This window comes from Cibotium barometz, chromosome 7, assembly GCF_041138505.1.
Source record: "Cibotium barometz isolate CiBa-2024 chromosome 7, ASM4113850v1, whole genome shotgun sequence".
NCBI classification, from domain to species: domain Eukaryota; kingdom Viridiplantae; phylum Streptophyta; class Polypodiopsida; order Cyatheales; family Cibotiaceae; genus Cibotium; species Cibotium barometz.
This window is the reverse complement of record NC_141052.1, coordinates 56201197-56223534: the sequence shown is the minus strand read 5'-3', so window position 1 is coordinate 56223534 and position 22338 is coordinate 56201197. Positions and strand designations below refer to the sequence as shown.

Sequence of the window (22338 nt, the reverse complement as noted above, 5' to 3'; positions counted from 1 at the left end):
TTCTTCATGAATAGGAGAGACTCGTATTTTTGTACTTGTCGTGGAGTTGTGTGACTGAAAATGGGGCCTGAGGTTTAGTGAACATGACATAACATTGTTTATGGGGATGCAACACTACACAGTAGATTTGGGATTCTATAGCCCAACTTATGGGCAAATTGAGTGGCTGTGCCATGCATGTGACTTGGGGGGGTAGTTGCTTGGCTCTCCCAGTCCGGTTTGAAACTTTTTTACGAGGGAAGTGGTACAGACTCTACTATTTTCATTCGTAGAGGTATTGCCTAGCATGCTTTGTTGCAAGATGTCCCTCACTCAGATTATACACCCCCCAGACAGAGGATTGACACCAGTTGGGAGATTGTTGCCAATATTACAGCATGGCAAATCTGGAGAGCCATATGCACGGAGGCTATTGAGGGTGTCCAAATCTTTGGGTCTATGTGCATTAGTACTATATGGGGTGATATCATCCATACTCTCATGGCTACTTGGGCTCGTATTCAAGGGTCCTCTCGTTCCGCGTAGGCAAAGCGCCTTATATTTATGCGGGAGTGGGACCATGGTATTTTCTTTTCCTCTAGTCCCACAGGTCTCTCATGGCATCATGATGCTCCTTAGTGGCATCATGGTATTGGGGTGATTCTATTCTATTCCGGCTTATAGCTGTGATTGTTGTATGCCTTTTTCATACTTTAATAGAAGTCTCTTTCTTGAAAGAAAAAAATTGCCTTGGTGGTATGATGGTTTTTTGGTCTACTCTAAAAAAATAGTTACGGATTATGGTAGCGTAAATTTGTTTTTGTAAAAAATGATATTTGATCATGTAAAGCTTGCCCTTCTACTGGCATCAATCCAAAATAAAAACAAGAGTTATATATTTATAATACACATGTCAAGAATGGTGTGTAACAAGACAACACATGAGTTACAACACACTGGTGTGGGCTCAAATTCCTTTTACGTTATAAAATGGGTAGACAAATGGGTTCAAATTCTCCTTTCCTTGGCAAAAGGGTAAAGTACATACAAAATTAATGGCTTGACTTCAAGACCAAGGTATAACGTTAAAGATCAATCTAATTAAATAGAATAATTAAAGTTAATAAGTACTAAATAAAAGGTATATAATTATTAATAGGTAGAAAATTTAACAAATTGCATAATCTAGATAATATACAATTATACTTAAAACGTTGTTAGTAATAATAATAAAAGTATTTATAGTTATTGTTAATTATAAAATATAAATATAATCAATACAAGGATATAAAATTATACTTAAAATGTTGTTAGTAATAATAATAAAACTATTTATAGTTATTGTTAATTATTAAATAGAAGCTGAGGCCTCACCGCTTTTCTGAGCTAGCTGCAGACTGGACGCTGTGCAGTGGCAGCGGGAGAATCTCAGAGCTGATGTAGGTGCGCCCGTGTCTCTCCTGCAGGTAGGCTCTCTCTGAGAGACGTACACATACTCTCTCTTTCTCTCTCTCGTTGTCGCTAGTGCTACCGCTGGGAGGGCGTGAATCACCTGCAGAACTACCACACCGTCGTCTTCCAGTACTTGGAATCTCTCAAGGTGGGAGAAGGAGGGAAACCCTGAATCCACTAAGCTGCGCCCGTCTCTGCCCTCTGCAAAATAAGGGATTCTTAAAAACGTACTTTCTGTGCCTGCATCACAAGAAAGGTTGGTGTTCTGGCTTTCCTGTTGCAACAAGCACTCCTGGAGACTCCTGCAGTCTCTCCGCACCTCCGGAAGAAGAACAGACGAAGAGATGGAGGTCGTTGTAGGCCCCTATTAATATGTTTATTTCAGAGTGTTCCCTCAACTTTTGTAGTTAAAAAGCCTCACATTGAACAATTCGGACTAGTTTGTTGGGCGTTCAGCCGCGTTCTCTTTCGAGGTGAGGTCCCACGAAATCTGTCCTCAAGTGAGCTTTTACGATTATCTTTTTCTCCAATATGTGACCTTGGCTTCTTTTATATAAAACTAATGATCCCCACGTGTGTCAATGATGATTAATGGAAAGGCAATCGGGAGCAGCTTCTGGAATAAGGGCCTTATGTCCTGTTTTCGATAGTCAGGGATGATCCGGCAAGGTATCATCATCCTTGAAAGGTATCAGCATCCACTTTCATTACGGAAGGAATCGTTGTCGATCTTGCCAAACATCCTTGTTGACTTCGGTATGATGCATGTCAGTCTTGCCATTTGTTCTCGTTGAGCCTGATACAATGCATGCCAATCTTGCTAGAAGCCCTTGTTGACCTCTATATGGTTGCATGCCAATCTTGCACATCCTTGCTGATTTCTAGATAATGCATGTTAGTCTTGCCAGACATCCTCGTTGCATGTCCACCTTGCGGGCAGATCATCCTGATATGATGCACATAGGCCTTGCATTATATCCTGGTTGACCCCAATATGACACATGTTGGCCTTGCCAGACATCATAGATATGATGCATGTCGCCTTGCCAAACATCCTTGTCGACTTGGATATGATGATGCATGCTAGCATTACATCGTGGTTGGGGCCAATATGACATGTCGGCCTTGACGCGCATCCTAGACATTCTAGTTATGATGCATGTCACCTTGCCAAACATCCTTGTTAAACCCATGATGATGCAGACTAGCCTTGCCAAATATCCTATTGGACCTTGACATGATGCAAGCCAGTCTTGCTTGTAGACCACGATATGATGCATGCCAAATCTTGCCTGACATATTTGTGGATCCCAATATGATGCATGCCAGTCTTGTGAGACATCCTTATGATGCATGCTCATCTGTTCAATGCTAGACTTTGTCTTTGATCCCAACATAATGTATGTTAGTCTTGCTAGGCATCCTTGTTGGCTTGTTGGAATGATGCATGCTAGTCTTGTAGACATTCTTTTTGGTATTGATAGCGTAGCATATGCGGACCGTGTGAAACAACGAAGCCTTGTTTAAACCTGAGTTTATTGAGTCTTTAACAATCCTTTAAATATCATACAATGAATCTGAAAGATGTAGTTGAGACGCCACCATATGGGGTCCCAAATTACCCACTGAAGGGTCCCTCTCTTGCAAGCAGGAGTATTTGCTTTATTTCTTCTTCTGGAGAGCTGGATACAAGTTGAACTGTGTCCACAAGATTGAGCGGACAAACTGACTAACTGACCACCAAACGCAAGGACAAAGCGACCAAACGCCGGGTAGAACTGTGTATTAGGTGTAGGTGATTGTGAAGCTGTCTTCGAAGAGGATACACCGGCCCAAGACTGAGGGTTGGTGTGTTGAGATCTCTTGAAGAGGCTGAGCTCCGTTTGCCTTGGGCTGAAAGCACAAGAATGGCTGTAAATATGCAAAGGTGGGATGCCTAAGCACACATGCTGGACTGTTTTGCTTGAGTCTTGATTTGATTTCTGATGATTTATGGACTAAGGGCTGAGGTGCCTTTTATACGTCCATGTATATGCTGGTATTCCGGCCTCTATGTGGTGTCACATGTGCAAGATCCATTTTCAGCATTTGTGGATGTTTTGTCCAGCTTTTAAATGTTTAAATGTTTTAATATGCATTGATGGTATCAACAAGTGTGTCAAAGGCCCTAGTCCTCCGGGCACCCGCCCGCGAGTTTCATTGGTATCAGAGCATAGGCTTTCTTGGAAGCGGAGGCTTCCTTCTATCAATAAGGGAGAGAAAAGATCTCAAGTGGGGACCACACTTACCATCATTGCTATTAAGCATGGCCAGCGGCCAGCCACTTCAGAGCCTATGAAGCAAGAGCATGAGCCAATAAAGGATTTATGAATTCACAAAATTTTATCTTGGAAGTGTGAAGTTGGCTTTGTGTGCACACGTTTAGCACTCTTTCCATATGGATATTGTGGATTATATTATCAAGCTTACAGGCAAGCTATACGGAGATATATCTCAGGATATCTTAAGGATATGGTGACGAGATATTTCTTTTGGCTTCATGACCAAGGTAGCAAAGAAAAGCTAAGTATACTTTGAGTTTGCAAAGTTGGTGCTTTGGCTATTTACTATGAAGTATTTTTGATGTTCACTAACCCTTGTATAGCCATGCAAGGAGAAAGGTGTTATTTTTTGCCTTGAGATGGTTTCAGGGAAACATTGTTTATGGCTCCCTTTATTGGCATGGATTATATCTATGGAGATTTCTTTCTTGGACGAGATTTATATAGATATTGGGCTTAACATGCAATTTCTATGGACGAATCTGTCCCAGTTTATAGAGAAGAAATACTTGGATCTCTCATGGATATGATACTTTTATGGATAAAAGTCCACCTCTACTCCAAGGTGTGTGGTTAGCATAGAGTATGTGGTAAGAGGTATGGTATACAGGTCTATGGATTCCTGGACTTCTTTTCTAGGGATTTGGATCTATCCTCAAGTTTATGGATTATTCTTTTTGGCTTCCTTTATTTGGGATGCATTGGACTTATGGAACTCATGGTTCACATACCTTGTGTAGTGTTCGCCTTGTCCTACGTGCTCTCTTGAAGATTGTTTCTACCATGTGTGGGTGGAACAATAGAGAGCAGATGGAAGGGAACATGGGCACTTCAAAGGGTAGTGACAAGCACAATATACCTTGTGTAGTGTTCTCTTGTCCTACGTGCTCTCTTGAAGATTGTTTCTACCATGTGTGGGTGGAACAATAGAGTGCAGATGGAAGGGAACATGGACACTTGAGAGGGTAGTGTGAGTTGGTGGCCGAAATGCCTACAAACTATCGGTGGCCGAAATGTCTATAAACTATGTGCAGCAAAAATGTCTATAAACTATTGGTGGCCGAAATGTCTATAAACTATGTGCAGCAAAAATGCTTATGGAACACCAGGCTATTTATGCCTGCGAGTGATTGTTTTATCTTGTTACTGGTGCCCATCTCTCATCCAAGGTGTGTGGTCAGAGTACCAACACGGAGTGCAAGTGGTAAAGTGGACATGACACCTGGTTGGCAAGGGACTTATGTGTACGCCAAGGGTCATGTGGATTGGCACATGTTTGTGTGCTTTGAGCTTGGATTATGATATCTGGACTTATGGGATTGATTTGTCTCGTCCATGTACTTGGGACATGATTATGATATTTGGACTTATGGGACTGTTTTTGTCTCACCTATTTATCTTGGGACATGATGTGAGGATTATGTTGTTAATCCCTCATATTGTGTACTAATTACTACTTAAGTACTTAACTTAGAGAACAAGAATCTTCAGGAGAACACTTGAGAGAAGATTGAATTGACTTGAATTGATTAAACTGAGTACAATAGGTCTCTTATATAGGAGATGAAGAGACACATTTGAAGAGGCATGTCCTTTGACGAAAGGACATGACCATAGACGAAAGGATAGAACTTTAGGCTAAGGGATGTGTCTATTCGATGTAGAGGCACAACCATTCATCAAGGGATACAACCATTCGTCGAAGGGATGTGGCTATTCGATGAAGAGGTACATCCTTTGGCGAAGAGTCAACCAATTGAGGATAGGGGTTCCCTTGGCTGGTTACTCTTTGCATCTGCAACAGGAATCAGCAATGAAGAGAGTATCTGATACATACATACGTCACAATCGTGACATTCCCTCCCATTTAAAATAAAACCCATGTGTCAAATGATAGACATCCGTTTGTCAAAGAATTCCTGAAGAAGATTAGGATACTGTTGCATTTCTTCATTTGTTTGCCAAGTGGAATCAGACTCATCCAAGTCCATCCACTTCACAAGAAATTCTGTAGTCAACTTTCTTCTTGTTTCCTTCTGTCGCACGTCAAGAATTACTTCTGGAACAAGGATAATATGGTCATCTTCAATTTCTGGTACATATGAAGATAAGTCTGGAATAGGTGAATCTCCTTGAACATACTGTTTGAGCCAAGAAATGTGAAAAGTCGGATGAACCTTCCCCCATGAAGGTGGAAGTTCCAACTTGTAACTGACAACTGAATTTTTCTTAAGAATCTTGAAAGGCCCATAGAAGCGAGGTCGCAACTTTGGAAAAACTGACTTCACTGTTTTGTAGCGGTGAGGTGCCACATATAACAAGACCAACTCTTCTTCTTGAAAATCTCCATGTCGATGATGCTTGTTGGCCTGTTTTTGATATTTTTGTTGCACATGGACCAATTTATCTCGAACTTGCATAAGCACATCTTGCATCTCCTGAACCAACTGATCTGCCAACGCCACTTTGTGTTGTAAAACAAAGTTTGTAGGCACAAGAGGAGTATGCCCATATGCTGCTTGAAATGGAGTTAATCCAATTGCTGAATGATGGGAATTATTATAAGCAAATTCCACGAGTGGCAAATAATCTTCCCATGATGCCAAACAGGATTGAATGTAATGTCGAATCATTTCTTTCAAAATCTGATTGACTCTTTCAGTCTGTCCATCTGTTTGAGGATGATAGGCTGAACTGAACAGCAAATTCGTGTCAAGAGATTTGAACAAAGACGTCCAAAAATGTCCAGTGAACTTTGGATCTCTGTCAGAGATGATGGTCTTCGGCAAACCATGCAATTTGAAGACATGTTGCACGAACAATGACGCCACATCTGGGGCTGAAGCAGCTTTCTTGCAAGGAATGAAATGCGCCATTTTGGAAAATCGATCAACCACCACAAGAATTTGAGCATTGCCTTTGGATGAACGAGGCAAAGTGGTAATAAAATCCATACTGATACTTTCTCATCTCTCATTGGGAACTGGCAATGGTTGAAGTAACCCTTGAGGAAGTTGTCGAGATGCTTTCATTATCTGACATGAATGACAAGCTTTGACAAATTTGATAACATCTTGTTGCATCTGAGGCCAGAAGTATGTAGTAGACAAAAGCCGATATGTCTTGTTGATACCAGGATGAGCAGAATAAGGAACTTCATGATGCTCTTGAATGAGAATCTTCCGCAATGAAGTATTGTGAGGCACACAAATGCGATCAGAAAAGAACAGCAACTCATCTATGATGGTGTAGGCTGCAAACATGTTCATTTCTGCAGGACTGGGATTAGAAGATTTGAGAGCACGGAACGCATCTCCAAAATCTCTATCAGTCAAATACTCATTTTTGAAACAAGCAGGGATTTCCATTTGTACATCTGTGATGGCAAAATTAGTGGCTCGAGGCATGCGGCTCAAAGCATCTGCAACCACATCGGCCTTGTCGAGAGTTCATAAGAGGTTGAGTGAAAATGTACGTCAGAGATTGATGATCTGTACGTACAACTGAATCTACTCCAAGAAGATAATGTCTCCAAGTTCGATAAGCATGCACGATTGCCAAAAACTCCTTATCATACATAGGATACCTGCTTTGAATGGCTGAAAACTTCCTGCTGTCAAAAGCAACGACACGATCATTCTGCATCAAAACTCCACCAGAAGCACGATCTGAGGCATCTGTCATTACATCAAAGGGTTGGGTGGGATCTGCAATGGCCAAGACCGGGGTTGTCGTCAAGGCATGCTTGAGATCATTGAAGGATTGCTTAGCTTCAGAAGACCATGATCCATCCTTCTTTTTGACAAGCAAAACCGGGGCGCCGAAGGGACTTTTGCTGGGACGGATGTGACCTTTGTCCAGCAACTCCTGTAATTGCCTTTGTATCTCCTGAGATTCAGAGTAAGAAACACGGTATGGAGCTCGGGTTGGAGGAGGTTGACCTGGGATAAGATCAATCGGGTGATCCACAGGACAACGAGGAGGCAATGTCATCGGAAGATCATTCGGAAACAGATCTTGAAAAGGCCTGAAGAAGGGTTGCTCCAAGTAAGCAGTTGTTGATGACGAGGCTTGAGATTGCTCACTAGTTTCTGCTTCAATCTCCCGTAACATGACCAAGGATGTTGTACAGTCACGTTTGCGGACAAGGCGCTTGACTTGCAGGGCAGAAACAATAGTGATGGGTTTGGCACTGAAAAGGCCACGAAGTTCCAGCTCTCGACCATCATGGTATAACTGGATTGAATGAGAACGAAAGTTGATCACTGGATCATATTGATACAGCCAAGATTGTCCCAGTATCATGTCATAATGTGACAACGGCATCACTGAAAAATTAAGGTGATCTTGGTAATCTTGAATCTGGAATTGAAGCTGTTGCACCTTTTTGTTACAATTAAGGAAGGAACCATCAGTAAGCTCTACTTGAAAAGCATCCACAAAATGTCGGGTCTGTAGGCGAAGCTTGTGAACCAAAGAAGTGCCCACAAAATTAATGGAACAGCCACTGTCCACCAGCACATTGATGGGATGGTCGTCAATGAAACCCAGAAGACTAAGGACCTGCTTGGAAAGATTCACCGGAACAGGGTTGATACTCTGGCCATTAAGCATCAGGGTACTGACAACTTAAGAAACACGAACAGAACAAGCTATTTGTTTGTTTTTGTCTTTCACAGGAGGCGGGTCATGATCACCATGGTGGCAACTGTCCACCTGAGAATTGCGCCGAGTGTTGGAGGGTTTAGGGCGCTGAGGACATTCATACCACCGGTGATCGCCAGAACAAATTGTACAGAGGCTTGGACGACTAGGTTGGGATGAAGTGGCAGTCGATGAAGAGGTTTGCTGTCCTGAAGAGGTGTCTCGCTTGAAGTTGCGCCGATCATTGCTGCGACGGTCCTGTCGGGACCGATCTCGGTTTCTGCTGCCAGAGGATTCGGTCTGAGAGGATCCTGCGTTTGACGCGGGAGCTTGCCCGGAGAAGCGCGACCGGAAGGATTGTTGTCCAGAATATGGTCGCCGAGAGTTGGGTTGTCCATAATTGGGACGCTGGGGTTGGCTAGTCCCATTGGATCGATTTCGCTGGTAAGAACGGGCGCCAGAGGAAAAGTTCTTGGGAGTACGCCTGTAATCACTAATGCGCTCGACATACGAGATTGCTTCACCCAAGGTGGCAGGATTGTACTTATGGACTTCGTCTTGGATCGTGGGTTCAAGCCCGTCAATGAAGCTGTGAAGCTGGTTAGAGGGGCTGAGTGTCTCTATCTCGAGAACCAGTTTTTGAAACTCTGAGATGTATGCGGCCACGGAGCCAGTTCGACTCAGGCGGCGGAGAGAAGACCTGGCATGAAAGTTCGCATTGGCAGGCTCAAAAGCCTTGCGAAGAGCACACCGAAATTTATCCCATGTCGGAGTATACTTGTCGTCTGAAATCCTGCGTCGCCACCAAAGGAAGACGGTATCTTTCAAGAGGTGTTGGGGTAAAGGCGTTATGCCCACCCTTATAGTGTGTACAAGCCCATAAGTTATAGTACATAGTACACTTAGTACTTTTAATGTACTAAGTGCACTATGTGTACTAGTGCAATATACATGTGTGATAGGGGAGTCACACACTCATGCCTCATGAGTTGACTTATCCCCACAACTCTCTCTCTCTCCCTTGTTTCTCTGTGTATGTCTCCCACATGACCTAACCCTAATTCTCCCATCAACTGGTATCAGAGCTTTGGTCCCTCCCTCTTCTCCTTGATGGCTCCTGCATGAGACAGCCCTGTCACGCTGGTCGCCTGCTGAATCCCTCTTGGAGCTGCCTGTATCCTCTCTGTAGCTCTGTCGACCTGATTCAGCTGCAACCTGCGTAAATTGCAGAGAGAGACAGAGCTACGTGTAGCATTACACAAGGCGCATACCCACAAGGCGCATACCTGGTATAGGCCAGACTGGCGCTAAGCGAAGATGTCAGCAGCCAGGCGAAGCGTGAGCGAATGCTGGCGCTAGGCGAATACGTCAACAAGCTAGGCGAGCGAAGCGCACAGCAGCCGTAGGCGAACGAAGTCCACAAGGCGGGCGTCAACCGTGCAAACGTGGCGCTGCTGGCGGAGAAGGTTGACGGGCGGAACTGGCGCACGTTGAAACCTGTGCTAGGCGAAGTGTTGGGCGGATGAGCGTGGAACGAACACGCGAGAGCTCCGCTGCGTTCCCTGCCGTCGCCGGCCGATACCACCTCTAAGGGGCTGGCCAACGAGCATACGTGGCTGCCCACGACAGCCCACGCAGCCCAACAAGGGCTACCCAACTGGTTGCCCACAGCCAGGTGGGGCTGCCCAGCTGCTTCAGAAACTGCCCAGCACCGAAGTCGCCGCCACCACCGCCTCCGTCTCAACCTGCAAGTCAAGAAACTCAGAAAAATCAGAAATTTCAGAGGTATTTGCCTTCAATATTTTGGGAATTTCTTATCAATTCAAGCAATTGAGCAGGTACAGGTGTCCAATTGCTCAATTTTTGAGCAAAATTGGCAAAATTGGGTGACATTGGTCACAATCAGGATAAATTTGCAGGAAATTGGTCAAATCAGGATCAATTTGCAGGAAATTGGATGTTGAAATTTGGGGCTTTTGATGTAATTGTGCAATTAAGCACTCATACATGCTGTATGATGTGAAAAATCGCACATTTGGGCAAAATTGCGGCAAATTGCAGTGCAAATCAAGGGGCTTTTGTGCCGATTTGGTTGATTTGCATGCAGGCGATCGCATTTGATGCTGTGGATAATGTGCTGATGCCTTACAAGCACTCAATGTGCCTGTAAATCAAGGGGCTTTCATTATTTGGATGTACATGTGGCCAGGGGGAAGCATCGTGAACACTCTGGATGCCTTCATGTGCGTCAATGTACCATGTATGATCAGAAATTGATCTTAAATCAAGGGGCTTTTCAAGTTCGTATGCTTGTTGAGCTTGGCAAAGCAGCAGGCAAGACATTTATGCCTTGAATCCTCAGAAATCAGCTTGCAGTCAAGGGGCTTTTGCCCAATTTCTGTTCGGGACTGTTGTATGCAGTGTATGGGACTGTAAAAGTCTGATTTTCACTCATTTGGACAGCCAAGAGAGCATTTATTGCTATTGTACCTGCTGGTACAGATTTGGCACAGCTTTGTGCAAGTTTTGGCATGGCTGTACACTGTTTTGAGTGACCAAAAGGTTCAATTTCAGCTGCTGCATTTGCCGGGACAGGTTTGGTACATTACAGGTGAGCACTTAGTACTGCTGTACAGTACTTTGGAAGGGCAATAGAGCACATTTAAGGTGCTGTCCAAAATCTGCAGCAACCAGATTTTGTTGTTTTCATCACATAAAGTGGGAGAAAAGTTGCATTCTTGCTTCCGCAGTGGGAGATAAAGCTTGGGAGAAAAACTGTGAGCACTTTGTGTGCTTTTGGTGCAGTGTTTGCACATTTTTTGCCGGGAGTCAGGCATTGACAGGTTGCATTTTGCTATGGCAACCACAGGTGAGAGCTCTTCATTGCTTCACATCAAGAAGCTTGAAGGCTCGCATAATTATGATATTTGGCAAACCCAGTGCTACAATGTGTTGCTCCAGAAAAAGCAGCACAAGCCTATCAAAGAAAGGGGTGTGATGCCCGCTTCTCTTACTGCTGAAGAGTGGGAAGATATGGATGAGCTGGCAAGATCTACTATCATGTTGTCTGTGTCAGACTCTTTACTTTTCAGCATTCGTGAAGAGAAGACAGCTTGGGGAATGTGGCAGAGATTGCAGGACTTGTATGCCCAACAAAGTGCCTCAAGCAAAGTGTATTGGTTGAAGAAACTCATAGGTCTTCAGATGAAGGAAGGGGCGTCTATGACAGCCCATCTAAATGAGTTTAATGGTATTGTCAGCCAGGTCATTAATCAAAAGTTGGCAATGGACGATGAGTTCAAAGCCACTTTTCTGTTATGCACTTTGCCAGAGAGTTGGGACACATTCAGGACAGCCACTAGCAATTCGCATGCTATGCTGTCATATGCAGATGTTGAGGGTGCTCTTCTTCAAGAAGAGATGAACAGGAAAAACAACTCTGTTGGAAAGTCCAATGCAATGAATGCACGTGGGAGATCCCAGCAAAGGGGAAAAAGCCAAGAAAGGGGAAGGAGCAAGTCTCGCTCCAAAAAGGATTTGGAATGCCATTATTGTGGCAAGAAGGGACACATTAAAAAGCAATGCTACAAATGGAAAAATGATCAAAAGGAAAAGGGAAAAGGCAAAGACAAAGAGAAAGATGAAGCCAAAGATGTAAAGCCAAAGGGCAAAAGTGGAGTCAAGATTGAAGAAATCAATGTGTCACATGCAGGTGGCAGTGAGGATGAGGTCCTCTTTACGTCTTCACTTGATGCCCATTCACTTCTTACAGGTGGTCATGGTATGCACTCATGGATCATTGATTTAGGTGCCTCCTTTCATGTCACAGGTTGCAGAGACTTGTTTGTCAGGTATACTGCTGGCAATGAAGGAGTGGTTTATTTGGGTGATAACCATGCATGCAAAATTCTTGGCAGAGGTGATGTGAGGCTTGTATTTTCAGATGGCTCACAGCTTATGCTCCATGATGTCAGGCATGTGCCTGAGATCAAGAAGAATCTGCTTTCTACTGGACAGCTTGATGATGCTGATTATGTTACCACATTTGGTAGTGGAAAGTGGAAAATTTGTAAGGGCTCACTGGTTGTTGCCAGAGGCTCTAAGGTGGACACTCTTTATTTCATGCATGCAGGTGTTTGTCACCATGCTAATGTAAATGCAACCGAGCTGCCGGAAATTTCTATGTGGCATAGCCGGTTGGGACACATGAGTGTCAAGGGAATGGAGCAATTGTCTCGTTTGGGTTACTTGCCTTCTCTAAAGTTTTCAAGTTTTCAGTTTTGTGAGCATTGTATATATGGTAGGCAACTACAGTGCCCCCACAAGAAAGCTCTTGGACAAAAAGATGCTCAGTTAGAGCTTGTGCATACAGATGTATGTGAGATGCCTCAGCTTTCTTTGGGAGGGGCAAAATATTTTGTGTCTTTTATTGATGATGCCACACGTAAGGTGTGGGTCTATCCTCTTCGTTTGAAGAGTGATACATTCTCAGTGTTTCAGAAGTTTGTTGCTCTTGTTGAGAATCAAACTGGCAAAACACTGAAGGCTTTGCGTTCCGACAATGGTGGAGAGTATACGTCCAAACAGTTTCAGGACTTTTGTGATGCTAAAGGCATCAAGAGGGAGCTCTCTACTCCTTATGATCCTCCACAAAACGGGACAGCAGAGAGGATGAACAGGACCATACAGGAGAAGGTCCGTTCTATGTTGTCACATGCTGCATTACCTCATGGTTTTTGGGCTGAAGCTGTTATGACAGCCGTTCACCTTATAAACAGGTCACCTAACACGAGGCTTGGTGGGAAAGTGCCAGAAGAAGTATGGACAGGGAAGCCTCCGTCATACAAGCACTTGAGAGTGTTTGGTTGCGTTGCGTACGTGCACATACGCAGGGAAATGCGCACCAAACTTGATCCTAAGTCTCACAAATGCATATTCCTAGGATATGGTGACAGAGGTGAAATGGGGTATAGACTTTGGGATCCCATGAATAGAAAGACCATACGCAGCAATGATGTCATTTTTGATGAAACATGCATGTATAAGGAGCCTGCAAGGCAACAGGAGCCTGGCAGAGTCATCTTTGATGATGATGGACATCATGGACAACAACAAAGGGCTGTAAATCAGCCATCACAGCAGGAAAACTAGCCCTTAAATGGTGCTGAAAATGGTCCAAATGGACAGCCAGAGATGGCAGAAGATATCCCTATGGATATACCACAGTTAGAGGAGATACCGGGCATGATTTTTCAGCCTTATGGCATGGAACAGGAGCCACCAATGGGTGATATGCAGGCTGGACAGCAACCTGCAAATGATGGTCATTGGGTACGGAGGTCCACTAGACCCTCCCGAGCCCCTGACAGGTTTGTTCCAGGGGTTGACTACTTGATGCTCACTGACTGTGGGGAGCCCTCATGTTATAAGGAGGCTTTACAGAGGGCAGACAAGGCTCTTTGGGAGCGTGCCATGAAGTCAGAGATGGATTCTCTGCATAAAAATGAAACATGGAAATTGGTGCATTTGCCTGCAGGCAAGAAGGTTTTGCCATGCAAGTGGGTATACAGGCTCAAAGTTGCACCAGATGCAAAGCCAAGATACAAAGCCAGGTTAGTGGCTAAGGGCTTTAAGCAGGAATATGGTGTGGACTTTGAGGAGATCTTCTCTCCAGTGGTCAAAATGACCACACTTAGAGCTGTGTTAGCTTTGGTTGCACATGATGATCTGGACTTGATTCAGATGGATGTGAAGACTGCTTTTCTTCACGGTGATCTCCATGAGGAGATATATATGCAGCAGCCAGAGGGTTATGCAGTAAGTGGAAAGGAGAAGCTTGTATGCAAGCTGAAAAAGAGTCTTTATGGGCTCAAACAGGCACCAAGAGAATGGTATCATAAATTTGATACATTCATGAAATCTCAGAAATTCAGGAGAAGTGACATAGATCACTGCTTGTACACCAAAAAAGCTTTGGATGGCAGTCTATTGATTCTCATTTTGTATGTTGATGATATGTTGATTGCCGGGAAATCTCGTAAGGAGATGGATGCCTTGAAGCAGAGGCTGCATCAAACCTTTGATATGAAGGATTTGGGTGATGCAAATCACATCTTGGGTATGCGGATACTTCGGGATAGAAATCAGCATGTGTTGTATTTGTCTCAGAAGGAATACATTGGCAAAGTCTTGCAGAGGTTCAATATGGACGGGGGGAAGAAGACTAGTACTCCTTTGCCTCCATATGTGAAACTCAGTGCTATGGACAGCCCACAGTCGGATAGAGACAGGGCTGATATGGCCAAGATTCCGTATGCTTCAGCTTGTGGCAATCTCATGTATGCCATGGTTGCTACTAGGCCGGACATTGCATTTGCAGTGGGAGTGGTTTCTAGATACATGGCCAACCCTGGCAAGAAGCATTGGGAAGCAGTGAAAGGTGTCATGAGATACCTGAAGGGCACATAGGATTTGTGCATTTGCTTTGGCAAACAGGATGCATTAGTGCATGGTTACACGGATTCGGATTATGCCGGTCATCCAGATAACCGGAAGTCTACTACCGGTTATGTATTTACATTCACAGGAGGTGCTGTGTCATGGATATCCAGGATGCAGAAGTGCACAGCCTTATCTACTACAGAGGCCGAGTATATTGCAGCCACAGAGGCTTGCAAGGAGGCATTATGGCTATCTCGGTTAGTGGTTGATTTGGGTTATACAGGGGATATTCCATTGTTGCATTGTGACAGTCAGAGTGCCATTCAGTTGGCAAAGAACCCTGTTTTTCACTCAAAGACGAAGCATGTGGATGTGAAGTATCACTTCATCAGAGAGGTGATAGAGAACAAGCAAATTCAGACAACCCGGCTGATCTGTTGACAAAGAGTTTGCCTCCGGAGCGGTTTGCTCATTGTAGACACTTGATGGGCATTGGATGAGGCCAGTTTCAGCCTTGATATGGCCTTGTATATTATCATGTACATGCTGATTTTTTCTTTTCCTTCATTTAAGGGCACTTTGCCTTTAAGTGGGAGGTTGTTGGGGTAAAGGCGTTATGCCCACCCTTATAGTGTGTACAAGCCCATAAGTTATAGTACATAGTACACTTAGTACTTTTAATGTACTAAGTGCACTATGTGTACTAGTGCAATATACATGTGTGATAGGGGAGTCACACACTCATGCCTCATGAGTTGACTTATCCCCACAACTCTCTCTCTCTCCCTTGTTTCTCTGTGTATGTCTCCCACATGACCTAACCCTAATTCTCCCATCAAGAGGGTATTGGCCAATGCCACGTTTTTATTTTCGGGCAATTCGGTATTTGAGAAATAAACCTCCATCTTGTAGAGCCAGTGATCGATTAACCGCTTATCGCGGCGGCCATTGTAGGGCTCAAGTAACTTGATATCCATCTTTCTTGTCTGTGCTGTGGTCATTAATTTATACAAAAGTTTGAGTTTAACATTGTCTACCTCGGCGGTCGGATCGGGAGGAGTTGAGGGATCGTCCTGCTGGCCCACCGAGGATGATGATGATGATGTTGGAGAACGCGAACGACGCGCTCGTTGTGACTTCCTGGATCCCTCGCGTTGGTGTTGGTGCCGTTGTTGCATGTCTTCCATTTGTGATCGCATTGATGCCATACCGTCGAAAAGGGCCCGTTGCAAGTCCTCCATCTGTTGTTGAAGAGTGGTCATCTGCAAGGCCTCCATCTGAGGATCGGCGGGTGGCATGTTGTGCGAAGTCGACATCTGGAGAACTCAGAGAGAGTACTGAGGTGAAGCAGGAAAGGTCCACCCGAAATGTAGGATGGAAGGAACAGCTGCTGGAGAGGCAGTAACGGGATCCTCGTACTTGAAGTCGGGGTCTTCCACTTCCTCGGGATCGTCCTCGGAGGTTACTTCGTCTGCTTCCACTTCTTCGTTTGGTTCCGCCAAAGAGCCGGGCACCGGAGATAATGGAGTATAATCGGGGACGAAGATCTCGCAGTAGAATGTCACAGGAGGGCGCGTGGACGAGATATTGCGGAGGCCATCCACACTGCACTCTGGAAGAAAGTGTGCCAACTGAGGGTACCATGACAGAAAGTACTCGAAATGAGTAAGGTGCAGTGGCTCGCAGGTGAGGAAAATAGTCCAGATCGCCCAAGTGTCGGGTTCGGTTACATGCGGGCTGCTGACATGTATGCGGTACACCTGTGAGGCCGGGGCTACTGGGATAGGAGAGTACGGGAGACTTGGAATCCACCCAGCATCGGCGGAAAGTGGCACTGGTTCCGGAGTGGGGGCATGAGGAGGGCTGTGTTCGGGAAGAAGAGCCTCGGGGATCTCGTCGATGTAACTCAGGTAGGAGATGTGCATGTCGGGCTCCTCCGGAAAATTGTCCATGAAGCATGCTCGTGGATGGCGAGAGCGCGCACACAGTGTGGCGTGGGCAGAGCCGGGAGAGGGGATGAAGGTGAACGTGTAACTAGCGGCATCTTGACAGCCGGGGGGAGGATGGTCGCCGAATCGCCAACGGAAAGGGGGGCGCTTCACACGCGTTGAATCGCCAACGGAAGGGGGGGTTCGGTTCACACTAGCGCACGCCCTTTTTTTTTTGATTAGAGACCCAAGTGCCAATGTTATTATTATTATTTTTAATGGTGTAAAGGTGACGGGGCCTGGATCACGTAGCCGACCGGAGGAAGGGTGCGCCGCTTCGAAAAGGCGCCGCCAGCTACTATGCGAAGAGGGGGAGGGCGGTCGATATTCGGTGGCGAGGGGCTCAGGGCCGGCAGCTGCACAAAGCGAGCTAGGGCTCACGGCCTGCAGCGAACGAAGCGAGGAGGGGGGGGGTGTTCCATACTCGGCAAAGAGGGGAGGGTTCCTGCCATGTAGCGAACGACTACCACCACCGGCAGCAGGGAGGGGGGTAATCCAGGTATGCAGTAATGGTTCCCTCTCTAAAACACACGGTGCGTGTGTATGGGTGTGGAAATTTTTTTTTTGATTACATCACCATGGGCAAAGATTTATGCCAAGTCCACCATCGCTCAGTTGCTTCCATACAACACCGAGAAGAGGGGTGGACGAGGGAGTGCCGTGGAGAGGGTGAGGGCTTCACAACCCATGGGTAGGAAAAATTTTTGCTCTGATACCACTGTGAGGATTATGTTGTTAATCCCTCATATTGTGTTCTACTTAAGTACTTAACTTAGAGAACAAGAACCTTCAGGAGAACACTTGAGAGAAGATTGAATTGACTTGAATTGATTAAAGTGAGTACAATAGGTCTCTTATATAGGAGATGAAGAGACACATTTGAAGAGGCATGTCCTTTGACAAAAGGACATGACCATAGACGAAAGGATAGAACTTTAGGCTAAGGGATGTGTCTATTCGATGTAGAGGCACAACCATTCATCAAGGGATACAACCATTCATCGAAGGGATGTGGCTATTCGATGAAGAGGTACATCCTTTGGTGAAGAGTCGCAACCAATCGAGGGTAGGGTTCCCTTGGCTGGTTACTCTTTGCATCTGCAACAGGAATCAGCAATGAAGAGAGTATCTGATACATACATACGTCACAATCGTGACACATGATTTTGATATTAGAATTATGGAGACTTATTTAGTCTCACCCATTTCTTTGAGACATGGATTCTTCAATTATATTAGATTTTTGAGACTGTCTCGTCTCGCCCACTTGATGGGACATGATTATATCTTGAATATATGGCTTGAATCTTAAAGTTGCGGGTACGAAGTTGGGGAGGATGTCACTAGCCTGGACATTTCTCAATATGAAAGGGGTTTGGTGGACTCAAGGATGTCTAAATGTTTGGAAAGTACAAGCTTTGGGAATGGGGGATTATCCTAGAATACAAAGGACCACACTCCTAAAATTTAGGAGAGTTGCTATTTTTGGCCCGACTCCGATGGAAATTCTGTTCACGTCATTACATCTGGAATTGAGCAGATACCAAAAGTTGGCAAAGTGCCTATGACAGAATGTCTACCAGTTGGGATATTTTTAGAGATAAAGTTTATGGAAGGACCCATCTCTTAGATTGGGACATGTGGCAAGAAAGTGGACCAAAGTGAGACAAGTGGCCTGACACTTGTTATAAAGTGGATCAAAGTGAGACAAGTGGCCTCACACTTGTCACTTCAGCTATTGTGTGGCTCTCCACTTGTCATTGTAGCCTTCTCTTGCCATTTTAGCTCATGGGAGGCCCAAATCTATAAATTGGAGCCCTCTCTCTTCATTAATGGAGGCTCTCTTGCTGCACACTAGCCTCTACCACCGTTATAGGCTGCCCTAATGATGGCTACTCTCTTTCTCTCTCTCTCTTGAAGGCTGCCCATCAAGAATACCGGCTGTTGGGGATTGTTTTGGAGGCTTTCATCGCGAACAAATACTGAAGGCAAGGGTATTTAATCATTTATTATGATTTCTAGTCCTTGGACCGGTTGTACCAACTTTTGTACTTGCTGTACCAGCCACTGTATCTGTTGTACTAGTCACTGTACATGCTATACCAGCATTCGTACTTGCTGTACCAGCCACCATACCAACTGTACCAGTCATTGTACCTGCTGTACAAGCCATTGTATCGATTGTACCAGCCATTGTACCTGCTGTACCGGCTGAATGGAGAGTTGTACTTGCTGTACCAGCTCTATTGCATGAAGACCCATGGTTTTTGGGGAAGAATCAGTACCCACACGGAGGTATATGGATTATGTTGTTGGCTCGGCATTTCTATAGCCTATGTTCCGGCTCAGTTGCCTTGTGTTGGGCTGTGTTATGGCATTTGTATATGGATAATCCGGCATCTCCCGTGGGGAGAGTAAGGCCCTCAAAGCTTGTACATGATATTATTCTCCTTGGGTAATAAAATACTCCAAGGGGGGGGTCGGTCCATTCCGGCCTCTATGTGGTGTCACATGTGCAAGATCCATTTTCAGCATTTGTGGATGTTTTGTCCAGCTTTTAAATGTTTAAATGTTTTAATATGCATTGATGGTATCAACAAGTGTGTCAAAGGCCCTAGTCCCCCGGGCACCCGCGGCGAGTTTCACTCTCTTCATTAATGGAGGCTCTCTTGCTGCACACTAGCCTCTACCACCATTACAGGCTGCCCTAATGATGGCTACTCTCTTTCTCTCTCTTTTTGAAGGCTGCCCATGAAGAATACCGGCTGTTGGGGATTGTTTTGGAGGCCTCCATTGCGAAGAAATACTGAAGGCAAGGATATTTAATCATTTTTTATGATTTCTAGTCATTGTACTTGTTATACCAGCCTTTGTACCTATTGTACTAGCCATTTTACTGGCTGTACCAGTCCTTGTACTTGTTGTACCACCCATTGTATCGGTTGTACCAGCTTCTGTACTTGCTGTACCAGCCACTGTACATGTTGTATCAACATTTGTACTTGTTGTACTTACTGTATCAGTCATTGTACTTGTTGTACCAGCCACTGTACCGGCTGTACCAGCCATTGTACCTCCTGTACCGGCTGAATGGAGAGTTGTACTTGTTGTACCAGCTCTATTGCATGAAGACCCGTGGTTTTTGGGGAAGAATCAGTACCCACACAGAGGTATATGGATTATGTTGTTGGCTCGGCATTTCTACAGCCTATGTTCCGGCTCAGTTGCCTTGTGTTGGGCTGTGTTATGGCATTTGTATATATGGATAATCCGGCATCTCCCATGGGGAGAGTAAGGCCCTCAAAGCTTGTACATGATATTATTCTCCTTGGGTAATAAAATACTCCAAGGGGGGGGGGGGGAGGGGGGACGGCCCATTCCGGCCTCATGTGCAAGCTCCATTTTCAGCATTTGTGGATGTTTTGTCCATCTTTTATGTTTTATGCAAAGTGATGATGGATATGTGTTAAGACTGTGGCCATGTTTAAATGTTTTAATATGCATTGATGGTATCAACAAGTGTGTCAAAGGCCCTAGTCCCCCGGGCGGCGCCGCGAGTTACAGAGTGCGTTCCCACTTTATTAAAGTTTGGGCGTCCAAAAGTCACTTATAAATTATGACCGCTTCCAAGTTCACACTCACTGAAGTCCCGAGGCGGACAAGACTCAATGTCCAGGACCAAATCCTCCCCTTTCCTGATTGGACCCCAATTCACTTACTTATTAAGAGAAAATTCGTGTTTTCTCTTCATGAAGATTTTTGGAGGCTGAAAACTTTATTTTTCTACCGTTTCTCTCCATTTCCAAGCTCTCCATAGCCATACCCAACTTTCTAGGGTGTTTTCCAAGCTTCCAAGAGTGTTTCCAAGTGCTAATCACTCTCCTACTCACTCCCAATGACTGAAATTCAGCAAAACAGTTCTCATTTTTGCTGTAATTGTTGGAAATAAGTGCACACTAGGGGTACTCTTTTCCTAGTCTAGTATAAACTTTTGTCTTGAGTCTTGTGTGTCTGCCATGTGGCATCTTATTTGTCCCACATATCAGCGTGGCTACTATCTCTTGTACTACACCTATATATTGTGGGTGTCACATCATAAGAAGTATCTAGCTTGTGTCTTGTCTACACTCATCTCAAGGTAACTCTTTGTCCTTTAATCTTGTTCTTATTTCACTTCTAGTCTTCTAGTTTCTAGCTCTTGTTTCCATATTTTTACATGGTATCAGAGCGAGGTTCCTCCTAGCCTCTTCAGCCCATTGCCTTCATCTCAGCCATCGGGCTGTCCTTATTCAAAGTTTTCGTGGAGCTGCTACTGTTATCTCTCTTGGAGCTGCTGCTGCCCGTCATATTGGAACTGCTACAGCCCGCTGTACTGTTGCTGCTCTCCTTTGGCTGCCTTCTTCATCGACTCAAGGGACTGTCTCTGCCTGGGATTTATTGCGCATCATGATGCTAAATGGGTAGATGAAGAGTTCTTCAAAGATTGCCCGCATGTGCTTCAGACATATTTGGATGCTTTTCAGTTGCGGACAATGTTAAGAAGCCGGGGGGGATGTCACCATTTGGCCACCCAATTGGTCCACCCGTGCTTTCTTATCATGTATGTACATTGGACTGGTGTCCATGGTAGTTGTTTATACCGGGGATCGATGCCACTCATGTGATACTGTAGACTTGGCTTTCCGTTGGGACTTGTGCCTCCGTGTACATGCCCGGAAATGCTTGGTGGATTGGTGTTCCATTGGGTCTGGTACCTCGTGTACTTGCTTGGAGCACGTCTATTTTGGTATAGTCTCATGAACGGGGTTTGTCCATACCAATGCTGCATTGCATAGCATCTTTATGTGCTTGTTTGCAATTAAAATTGCATGCTGTTTTTCATGCTTGCTTGACCAATGTGTAGTTCCGGGTAAGGGGGCGCCCGCCCGTGAACCGTGCGTGTGAAACTGTCTGCTGACATGGTTGTGTGGCATGTGAACAGGTGGTAAGTATTACCCAATCTAGGCTCAAATAGCCCTTAGGACTTAGCCAATATTTATAAGTGAGTGCGTTAAAGTTTGGGCCCCCAAAAGTCACTTATAAATTATGACTGTTCCAAGTTCACACTCACTGAAGTCCCGAGGCGGACAAGACTCAATGTCCAAGACCTGATCCTCCCCTTTTACTCATAAATGGGCATCTCCCTATGTCACTTCACCTGATTGGATCCCAATTTACTTACTTATTGAGAGAAAATTCGTGTTTTCTCTTCATGAAGATTTTTGGAGGCTGAAAACTCTGTTTTTCTACCATTTCTCTCCATTTCCAAGCTCTCCATAGCCATACCCAACTTGCTAGGGTGTTTTCCAAGCTTCCAAGAGTGTTTCCAAGTGCTAATCACTCTCCTACTCACTCCCAATGACTGAAATTCAGCAAAACAGTTCTCATTTTTACTGTGATTTCTGGTCTTTTTGCTGAAAACCCTAATTTCAGCCTTCCTTTCTCAAGTTGAACCATAGGGGAAGCTTTCCCAA

The 22338-nt window shown here is 44.9% G+C and overlaps 1 protein-coding gene across 1 annotated transcript in view; it reads left to right on the top strand.

The window, feature by feature from the left end:
- Positions 1–1672: 1672 nt before the first annotated feature.
- LOC147637215 (translocator assembly/maintenance protein) overlaps positions 1673–22338 on the top strand; it is a 73142-nt gene continuing 52476 nt past the window's right edge. Inside the window, exon 1 of the mRNA XM_086800837.1 lies at positions 1673–1904. The gene's annotated coding sequence lies outside the window, so the exon portion shown is untranslated. The remainder of the gene's footprint in view (positions 1905–22338) is intronic.